Raw genomic sequence first — 11,693 nt, 5'->3', positions numbered from 1 at the left:
CTGGGTCTTCAGCCCCGGGGGCCCCCACATCTCCCGGGCTTTAGGGATCCCTGTTGGTCTTCACAGTGAGGGGCAAAGAAAAATCTCCTAGTGGCTCCTGCAGGCTTCCCGGGTGGCACTTGTGGTAAAGAATCCGCCTGCCGACACATAAGACATGAGAGTTGTGAGTTCGATCCCTGCGTCAGGAAGCTCCCCTGGAGAAGGGGATGGCAGCTCGCTCTAGTACTCTTGCCTGGGAAACCCCATGGACAGAGGAGCCTGGCGGGCTACAGTCCATGGGGTCACAGAGAGTCGGACGTGACTGAGCCCAAATCCACAGCTCCTGCAGGGGAAGGGGAGAGTAGCCCTGTTGAAATGACTCAGAGCATTTTCCATAACACCTCTGACCCTGGAAGGAAGTAGGTTTAGCAGAGACTTATCTCACTTGGGCTGAAGGGGGAACTGTGATTATCCAGCTCCATCACCCTATAGCCCTCCTCCACCACCCAAACAGAGAAAGGACGGTGAGAAGCACTTGCGCGGGTCACAGCTCAGGGCACAGCCTCACTACAAGCCTGGGATTCTGAATTAAGGCCAGGCTCTTCCCCCTTCCTGTGCCTTACACTCCATCAGGACCCCATCATAAGAACAGGGGATTACTGTAAAGAGTGGAAGTGTGCAGGCTCATGGGGGAACCCAGAGACATCAGGGAGATGGGAGCAAGGACATTTCAGGAACTCGAAGCCTCTGGTACCTAGAGCTGCAGTGAACGTTAAATACAGCCCAGCTCTTAGCCAGATTAACATAGCGCCCACTAAAGACCTTTCATCCCAGTTCCTACCCGAAAGGCTATGTCCAGATCATGGCCAAAATTTATAAGGAATGCTAAAGGCGAGGACAAACAATTGTCTTAAGCTGCAGAATACAACACAGATTTCAGGTATGGGATTTAAAGTCACTGTGATTAACATGTTAAGGGATTTAATGGGGGGGAGGGGGAAAGGCTGTCACATGTGAGAACAGAGGAGTAACAGAAGCAGAAAGATGGAGACCGCAAGACAGAATCAGAAGGAAGTGCTGGGACAGCCATTCATTTCCCTTCAGGTATAATTGACCCACGATGTTATTTTAGTTTCAGGCTTTGATATAATGATTCAACATTCGTATGCATTGCAAAGTAATTTCTACAGGGTCTGGTTAACATCCATCACCTCACATAACTACAGAATTATTTTTCTTATGGTGAAGATTTACAAGATTTACTATCTTGGGAGCATTCGAATATGTAATACAGTGTTATTAACTACCGTTGCCAAGGAAGGTTGTGTTTTCCATCCTGTAGCAGAAATTACTCTGATGGACTCAGAAGTAGACTGCTTCTGAGTGAGTCTGCTTCAGCAGACTGAGGAAAAAAAATCAGTGAGTTTGAAGATACATTAGTAGAAACTTCCAAATCTGAAATGCAAAGAGAAAAGATAATGAATTGAAAATGGGGAGGGTGGGCAAGAGGGAATATCCAAAACTGTGAGACAATGAGACTGTTATGACATATGCCTAATGGGAATCCCAGAAAAAGAGGAAAGAAAGGAATATTCAAAGTCCTAATGGTTGAGAATTTCCCCAAATTGAGAACAGACACAAAACCATAGATCTGAAAAAAGCAAGATAAACACTAAAAAAATCTGCATTTAGGCCTCACATTTGAACTGCAGAAATTCAAAGGAGAACATCTTGAAAGGAGCCAAAAGAAAAAATAGCAACTATAGAGAAACCAGGATAAAGAATTTCACAGTCTTCAGAAACCATGAGAGTAGGTAGACATGGAGTGGAATATTTGAAGTCCTGAAAGGAAAAAATACCTACCTAAAACTCCATGTCCAATGAGTTACCTTTCTAAAGTGAAATGGAAATAAGGACTTGCTCAGACAAAAACAAGCAAAAACAAAACAAAACCCTGGATGAATTCGCAGCTAACAAACTCCCCTGTCAGAAACCTTGGGACTTCTTCAGGAAGAAAGAGACTGAGGCAGGCCATGAACTCAGAGTCCCTTAAAGACAGGAAGCACGCCCGACAAGGGATAACCAAAGGCAAAATACCTTATCTGTTTCTCTTTTAAAGTTGATCTGAAAGCAGCGCCAGTGATGACGTGTTGAGTAGCCGCGGCGTGTGGGTGTGTGGGATGAAGGCCAGCAGTGTCGCAAGGGGCCGGGGGATGAGTTAGGGGGGATCTGTTATAAGGCACGTGCGTCACATTTGAAGCAGTGTAGTGTCATTTGAACGTAGACTTGGACTCGTTGTAAATGCATCTTGAAAACCCTAGGAAAAGCACTACAGAATTAAAAAAAGGATCATGATGTGTATGCTAAGAAAGGAGGAAAAAATTGAGTCTATGAAATGCTCAAGTGAAGTCAAAGAGGGCATAAAAATGAGGAGAAAAATGTTAAGCGCATCAAATAGGAAAGAACCATAAACACGGTCAATAGTAATTCAGCTACATCAGTAATCACTGTAAATGTGAATGGCCTAAATACATCAGTTCAAACACAGAGATTGTCAGAGTGGATTAAAAACACAAGGTCCACCCCTATGTCATCCACGAGGAATACGAAGACACAGTAGATTAAACGGATGGAGAAAGAGACACTGTGTCAGCACTCATCCAGAGAAAGTCAGAGTAGCTATGTTAATCTAGACAGCACGGACTTTAGACGAGAGCAGCTCTCAGGGGTGAAGAGGGGCATTATATAATGATACATAAGTCAGTTCTCCAAGAAGATAAAACCACCCCTCTTGTGCACACACCTGGAAACAGAATGGCAAAACAGGTGAGGCAACAGCCGACTGAGCTTTGAGGAGAAGCAGACAAACCCCCGGGGCAGTGGGAGCCTCTAGCAGCCTCTCCAGGAACCGGGAGACCCAGCAGGCAGATCAGTGAAGACAGCTGGCGTGAGCGTCTCCATCAACCCACTTGATCAAACTGACATCTATAAGACAGTCTATCCGGAAACAGTGTAATTACACATCTTTCTTAAGAGGGCGTGGAACATTCAGCGAGAAAGACCATATTCTGGGTCATAAAACACGCCTTCACAAATGGAAAATAATAGAGATAGCGCGAAGCAGGCTCTCAGGCCATAGCAGCATTAAGACAGAAATCAAAACCAGGAATTAAACGCTGCCGTATCTCACACATTTGGAGATTGACCACCACCCTCCTAAGTAACACATAGATCAAAGAGCTCTCAATGGAAATTAGAATGATAGGCTTTGAACTAAGTGAAAATTCAACTTATCAACACTTGAGGGACACAACAAAAGCAGTGCTTAGAGGGTAACTTTTAGCATTGAACACAAGCATGAATAAAGAAGAAAGATCTAAAATCAATTATTTAAGTTTCCACCTTAGACTAAAGAAAGGAAGAGCAATTTATGCCTAAAGGAAGCAGATGAGAAGAAATAATAAAAACTATACCAGAAAGCAATGAAATTGGGAGCAGTGAAACAACAGACCCCTAAAACCACAAACCAGGTCCTGGAGAAGATCAAGAAAATCCATATAACTCTAGCAAGGCTCATTAAAGGGAAGGAGACAGGGAGAAGACACGAAGCTTTAAAATCACAAATGTAAGAGAGGTAATCATTACCGATCTCGTGCACAATAAAAGGGTGCCCAGAGCATATTAGGAGTAACATTCATGTCTCCAAATAAAACACTTTTGCCCTGTGCTGTGCTTAGCTGCTCGGTCAGATCCGACTCTTTGAGACCTCATGGTGAGATGGAAAAATGTCTTAATGGGAAGAATTTACCAAAACTCACTGATGTGTTGAAAGTTTAGGAAAAAAGAAAACAGAAGTAAAACCAAGCGGTAATGAGTAAAAGTGCATAGTGGACCCACCAAAAAGACAGCTCGGAAACACGGAGGACTCAAAACAAGGAGTGAGGCTCACTGGCACATTGTTATAAAGCAACTTATACAGTCCGAGTCACTAGCGTTATTCTCACAGGATTGGTACCAATATGAGAACCTCCTTAAACGAAGAGGACGTGGTCACCTCGTGTAAATTCTGGAAACCTTTCTACGTTTTGCTTACGATTTTCAGAGGCCTCAGCAAGACGTGACCCAGGTCAGGTTGACCTCACTATTCTTGCACAATAAGCTACATTAAGCTTCGCTTGTAGAACTAAGCTGATTTTGTCTGCTCAGGGAGTTCTCAAGTCTGATCTCCTCTTGTGTTTGAAATTAACAGAAGGAAAAATAGATGATTGGAATGGCCTATATTAAAAATTTGAATCAATAATTAATAACCTTCCATTACAGAAAATGCCAGGCTCAGATGGATTCCCTGGTGAATCCTACCAAACATTTAGATAATAAATTACACCAATTATCTAACATCCCGTCTAGAAATTAGGAGCAGAGGAAATCCTTCTAAAGTTGTTCTATAAGGGCCACATTACCCTAACACCAAAGCCAGATAGGATTACGAGAAAGGGAAACTTCAGACCAGTATCATGCGTGAACCTTGATGCCAAAGTCCTCAGCAGTATGCCAGCGAGTTGTACCCAGCCATGTATAACATAGAGCATACTGCGTGTCCCACTGGGCTGTCTCTCAGGGAAGGAAAGTTGGTTTAGCCTTCGAAAAAGTCAGTCAACGTAATCCATCACATCTATAGGGGTAAAAAGGAAAAGCCGTATGTTCATGTCAGTTACGCAGAACAAGCATTTGACAAAGTCCACCTGTGATAAAAACTCTCAGAACCTAGGAGCAGACAGGAGCTTCCTCAACTTTATAAGGACTGCAAAGAATCTACAGCCGACATCATACTTAATGATGAATGAGAACCTTGGTGCTTTCCCCCTAAGACAGGAACAAAGTAAAGATGTCGTCTCTCAAAGCTCTTATTCAGCATCTTAACTAGTGCAAGAAGGCAAGATGGGGGGTGAGGAATACATACATTGGGGAGAAATAAAATTTCGTTCACAAATGATGTGATTATCTCTGTAAGTTCCAAAGAGTAAACGTACTGCCTTCTAGAACTTGTGTATGATTATAGCGGCTGCAGTATACTCGGCTAGTACGTAAAAGTCAATTGCTTTTTCATGTACCATCTATGAACAACGGAAATTTGAAATTAATAAAGAAATACCATTTGAGGGCATATCTCCCCCCCCAGAGGACTCTAAATGGTACAGTTAGGTGCAGACTTGACAGAACATGTAGAGGGTCTATATGTAATAAACTAAGAACTGAAGAGAGAAGGCAACATTCTAAATAAATGGGCAGATAGTCTCTGTTCATGAGTTGGGAGACTCAGTATTTTTAAACTGTCAGCTCTTTCCGATTTGATCTGTTGATTCAGTGCTACCCCCATAAAAATCCTGCTGCTGCTGCTAAGTCACTTCAGTCGTGTCCGACTCTGTGTGACCCCATAGACGGCAGCCCATCAGGCTCCTCAGTCCCTGAGATTCTCCAGGCAAGAACACTGGAGTGGGTTGCCATTTCCTTCTCCAATGCATGAAAGTGAAAAGTGAAGGTGAATCGCTCAGTCGTGCCCGACTCTTAGCAGCCCCATGGACTGCAGCCTTCCAGGCTCTTCCATCCACGGGATTTTCCAAGCAGGAGTACTGGAGTGGGATGCTATTGCCTTCTCCCATAAAAATCCTAGGAAGCTGTTTTGTAGGCATTGACAAAGGGATTCCAAAGTTTGTATAGAAGGGCAAAAGATCGAGAATGGCCAACACAGTCATGTTGAACACAAACGTAGAGGACACACACCACCTGATTTCAAGACGTGCTGTAACCAGGGTGGCATGATGAGAGGCTAGACACACAGAAGGATGAACAAACGGCAGAGAATCCAGAAAAGATCTGCAAAGTGCGGCCAACTGAGCCTTGAAAAAGGGCAGAGGCAATCCGCTGCAGGAAGGATAGTGTTTGCGACAAATGATGCTGGAAAAAGTGCAAACCGAAACTCAACGCATACCTGGCACCTTCCACAAAAATTAACTGAATATAAATCACGGTCTAGAGGTAAAATTCAAAACTACCAAACCTCTAGAAGGAAACTTAAGACTCAGGGTGACCTTGCGTTTTGTGATGAGATTTAAGCTACAGCAACAAAATACGATCCATGAAGGGAAAAAAAAAAAAATAGGTTGAACTTTACTAAAATGACGAACTTCTCTGCATAGGACTAAGAAGACAAAAGGACAAGTCATGGACGGGGAGAAAGAGTTTGTAAAAACGTCTCTCATAAAGGAACCGCACACAAAATATGCGAAGAACTCTTGGAACGTTAGCGATGAGAAAAGAACCCAACCGAACCACGGGAAAGCGGTTTGAACAGACGCAGCCCCTTAAAAAGCTACACGGGGAGTTTGCTGCTGGTCTACTGGGTACTGAAAGCCCAGGATCCAACCTGATTGACCCAGGTTCGATCCCCTGTTGGGGAACTGGGATCCCGAAAGCTGCGTGATGTTGCCAAAATAAACCAAAATTTCCAAAAAAGCTATATAGATGGCAAAGAAGCACAGGAAAAGCTCAACATGATTAGTGACCACAAAGTTAAAAATTAAAAGAGATACAAATACATCCCATTAGAATGGTTAAACACACACACACAGAACACACGCACACACACAACACAGACGTGCACACACCACCACACACACACAACACATGCACGCACACACCTGCACACACACAGAGGCGTGTAACACACAACACACACACACACAACACACACACACGCAACACATGCACGCACACACCTGCACACACACACAGAGGCGTGTAACACACACAACACACACACAACACACACACAACACACACACACGCAACACATGCACGCACACACCTGCACACACACACAGAGGCGTGTAACACACACAACACACACACACACAACACATGTATGCACACACACAGGCATACAACACACACACATACAACACGTGCATGCACACACCTGCACACACACAGAGGCGTGTAACACACACAACACACACAACACACACACACGCAACACGTGCATGCACACACCTGCACACACACACAGAGGCGTGTAACACACACAACACACACACAACACACACACACGCAACACGTGCATGCACACACCTGCACACACACAGAGGCGTGTAACACACACAACACACACACAACACACACACACGCAACACGTGCACGCACACACCTGCACACACAACACACACAATACACATGCAGACACAATACACGTGTGCACACACCACCACACACACACACAACACATGTATGCACACACACAGAGGCATACAACACACACACATACAAAACACACACACAAAACATACACACACAACACACACACACACAATACACATGTGCACACAACACCACACACATACAACACATGCATGCACACACCTGCACACACACAGAGGCGTGTAACACACACAACACACACACAACACATGCACACACACACACAACACACACACATGCAGACACAATACACGTGTGCACACACCACCACACACACACACACAACACATGCACACACACACAACACACACACAACGGGTGGTCCTGAGTGCTGGTGAGGATGCTGAACAGCAGGAAAGCTCCTCTGTGGCCGCAGAGCCATCCTCTGTGGGATGCAGAATGGGAAACCAGTTGGAAAGCTTGGAAACCAGTTAAGAAGCCTCTCACAAAGCTACTTAAGTCTTACCACACAACCCAGCCATTATACTTAGTGGTATTTACTCAACTGATCTGGATTCTTGCGTCTGCACAGAAATCCGCACGTGAATGTTTATAGCAGCTCTACTCATAGTCACCCCAAACAGTGAGCAACAGAGATCCTGCAGTAGGTGAATGGATAAGCAACCCGTGGTGTGTCCAGACAATGGAGTGCCATCCGGTTATAAAGCCAGTGCACCAGGAAGCCAAGAAAGATATGGGCCAACCTCCAACGCGTGTGACTGAGGGCAGGAAGTCAGTCTGAAAAACCAGGACACTGAGTAATACCAGTTACACGACATTCCGAGAGAGGCGAAATCATAGAGGCCGTGAAAAGATCAGTGGAGGCCAGGGTTTCAGGAGGACTGGGGAGCGGCTTGAACAGATGAAGCTCGGGGCGTTTAGGGTTGTGAAACTCTTCTCTAGGACAGCCCTGTGCATGATAAATTGCGTGTGTAATATGTATAAATGTACAATGGATGAGAGATTCTGCAAATAGATGACATTCTGCATCTGTCAAAACTCATAGAACTCTACAGCACCAAGGGTGAAACGGAATGTATGCAAATGTGAAAAGCCGTTCAGGACGTTGTGGGATCCCAGGAAGAAAGGGAGTGGGAGGAGATTATTGCGAATGTGTACAACCACCTCACGGCTGTGGGGGGGGAGCTGCTGACCGAAGCGGACTCGGACGTGAACGGGTCTGTGCGTGCGAGAGGGCCCAGCCAGGACCAGTGTCCCAGCTGGCGGAGTCACCCAGGGAGAATGGCTGGCGTTCTGAGCCTCCTCTGCGTGCGGTTCTGCTCTTGGGCAAGTTAGTAAGTGGATGGCAGATGGAGGGAGCCGGGTTTGTCACCGTCGGAGTGAGAATCCACAGATAAACAAGGAAAGAGGCTGGAAATATTCTGCTGGTGATGGAATGGAGTTGGGGAATCGATACAAAGTCACATTTAACTCAATATAAATACAGATGGTCACAGACAGAAATATTTGTAGCTATGTGTGTACATAGGTACATAGGTTGGTGCACAAACATATATTTCCTTGCTCTGTCAGCTCTTGAAAGGCTTAAAGAAATAGCAGCCAGCAGCAGTGAGCACTCTTCGGGCCCAGATCTTGGTTTCTGACACTGTTTCCCAACAAAAGGACCAAGGCGCCTTGGAGAGATGCCTGCTCCAAGTCGAGAGCAGGGGAAGGAAGCATGTGACTACAGGGCCCGCAGCAGAAAGTGAGGGGGTGCTAATAGACCAGACGAACGCCAAATCGCCAAATCAAAAGTGCATTTATGCAAAAATGCAGCCACAGAAGGGTACTTCAGAGGGACATGAACGCAAACAGAAATTGCTCTCAAAGTCCAAAGGTGGGATAATTCGAGCAGTTGACAATGATCGACTTTTATTTCTCTGTGGAACCAGTATTTTCCCCCATTTATCAAATGAGGAAACAGACACAGAAAGGTTAGTAACTTGTTCAAGGTCACACAGCTAACCAGGAGCAGAACTGGAATTCCAGATCCGGCTCTCTAACCCGCGGATACCGCTGGCTCGGCTGACTTGCGGCCAAACGGCAGGTTTCCAGCTCGATGGATCACGAGATGACAGGCAACCGCGTGCACGTAGCGAGCGTGCTCTCGTGTCCAGGGAGCAGTGGCACTGCCAGGACCCCAGTCTCCCGTCGCCGTTCCATCTTTTGTTAGTTGGTTTGATTTTTCTTCTAATATTAAGCGAATGTGGGCAAGTTAAAGGGCATTGCCTCTTTAAGGCTGAGCATTTCTATAAAAATGAAATAAAGTCTCTACATTAAAGGATGCACTATTTAATGAATTAGTGTATTTGAGAGTACTGTTTAAACTGTCAAGGGTTACGAAAATGATGGTGATGATGGCACTTTTGTTATTTTTAATGTTGAAATGGAGTGAGTAGACTGGGTGAAAGTTGGGGGGTGCTGGAGGCAGGGGTGTGATGGTGCGATCAGCGCCCACCAGGGCTACCCGCAGGGAACTGTCACCTGAGCCTTTCCTGGCGAGCTCCCGCTTCTCACTGCAGCCCCAGGAATGAGGTAGAGGGGAGGGAGGGCAGTTCAGGAGACCTTGGGCGGTGCACTGGTTTGGTGTCTGCTCATGGCTTGTGCGGGTCAGCCATTCACACAGGCGCGGCAGGGCCTGCTCATCTCTGCTGTGGGATGTGGGGGCCCCAGCTGAGAAGACGGCAAGGGCTGGGATGTTTTCATGGCTGGGCTCAGCCGGGACAGGAGCTCCAGGGGCAGGAGCGCCTTTGTGCGGCCTTCCCCAGTGTGGTGGCCAGGTCCCAAGGAGGAGCAGAGTAAGAGAGCAGATGTGGAGGTCATGTAAGGGATAACGCTTCCCGGGTCATAAAGCGACTATAGCATGGCCTCCTAGTAGCCTGTCTGTGGCCCCTGAGCATGGCCAGGTCGGTCCTCTGCCTGCTCCCAAACGTCCTCCTCCTCATTAACCCCAGAGGTCCTCCCCGTCATCGACCCCAGAGTTCCTTGCAGAAGTGGAGCTGCTTTCAGGAAACTGGGGGCCAAGTCAAGAGCTGCCTTCTCCCTTCTCCCTGACCCCCCACACCTGTCTTTCTCCCCCTCCTTCCGGCTGCCTGGAGAACTATGGGAGAATCTCAAGGCTTCATGAGGACACGCTGCCTTTCCTTAGTGATGGCACCTCTCAAACTTTTCTTTGGGGATGCCAAGTGCATCCCCAACATAAAGATGCTTTTCGTTGCATTTGATTTTTATTTTATAAGAGAGTATTGTTGATTTACAACCCACTCCAGTATTCTCGCCTGGAGAATCCCATGGACAGAGGAGCCTGCCGGGTTACAGTCTATAGATAGGGTTGTGAAGAGTTGGCCTCGACTGGCGTGATGGGCACGCACACAGCACATAATTGATTTGCTGGCTTCAAGTATGCAGCAAAGCGGTTGGGTTATACATATACACATACTCATTCTTTTTCAGAGTTTTTCCCCCCATATAAGGGACTTCCATGGTGATTCAGACAGTAAAGAATCTGCCTGCAGTGCAGGAGACCCCAGTTCGACCCCTGGGTCTGGAAGATCCCCTGGAGCAGGGCGTGGCAACCCACTCCAGTATTCTTGCCTGGAGAATCCCATGGACGGAGGAGCCTGGCGGGCTACAGTCCATAGGTCGCAAATACTGAGTAGGGTTCTCTGTGCTGTAGAGTAGATTCTTATGGATTGTCTATTTATAGCAATGTGTATCTGTTAAACCCAAACTCCTAGTTCATCCCTCCCACCTTTCCGCTTTGTCAACCGTTCGTCTGTTTTTGAAGTCTGTGAGTGAAAGAGGCTTTTTGTTTCACAGAACAGATACAGACAACGCTAACTTCATAGTGACATCAATTTCAGCGATTGCTTTGAAAACCTCTGGCGCTGAAACGCGTTGTTTCTGAGCTATTGACATGAACGCCTAGAAGCTGACAAAATGAGTTCGCAGAATCTGAACACTCCCGATCTTCCCGTGGGGACCAGTGTGTGTGACCCACTTCCCTTAAGGTTTCCAGGAAGCGACAGAGGCCTCAGATTCCTCATCAGCGACAGAGCCATGTCCAGGGTGGCCGTGGGCCCTGCGCTGCCCTGTCCCTCTGCAGAGCGGTGACAGGAAGGCCAGTGGGGTTGAACCACCGCCCTGCAGAGGGGCCTGCGTGTTGGTGCTTCCTGGGCCCTGGTGCCTTCTGCCCTGGGCCTGGTGGGTTCCAGTCTTGCTCTCTTGCTCCCAGGAATATCTCCACTGGGTGCTTTGTGGTCAGAGGCCCTCAGGGTACAAGCCTCCTTGAGCTCTTCCTGCAAGGTGACAGGTACACAGAGATCAAAGGTCCACTAAGAGCCCCTGAAGCTGGGAAAGACCGAAGGCAGGACAAGGGGTGGCGGAGGATGAGACGGTTGCATGGCGTCGCCGACTCCACGGACATGCATGTGAGCAAACTCCAGGAGATGGTGAAGGAC

The sequence above is a fragment of the Ovis aries genome, chromosome 3, assembly GCF_016772045.2.
Source record: "Ovis aries strain OAR_USU_Benz2616 breed Rambouillet chromosome 3, ARS-UI_Ramb_v3.0, whole genome shotgun sequence".
Taxonomy (NCBI): domain Eukaryota; kingdom Metazoa; phylum Chordata; class Mammalia; order Artiodactyla; family Bovidae; genus Ovis; species Ovis aries.
Note: the sequence above shows the minus strand (reverse complement) of the source record.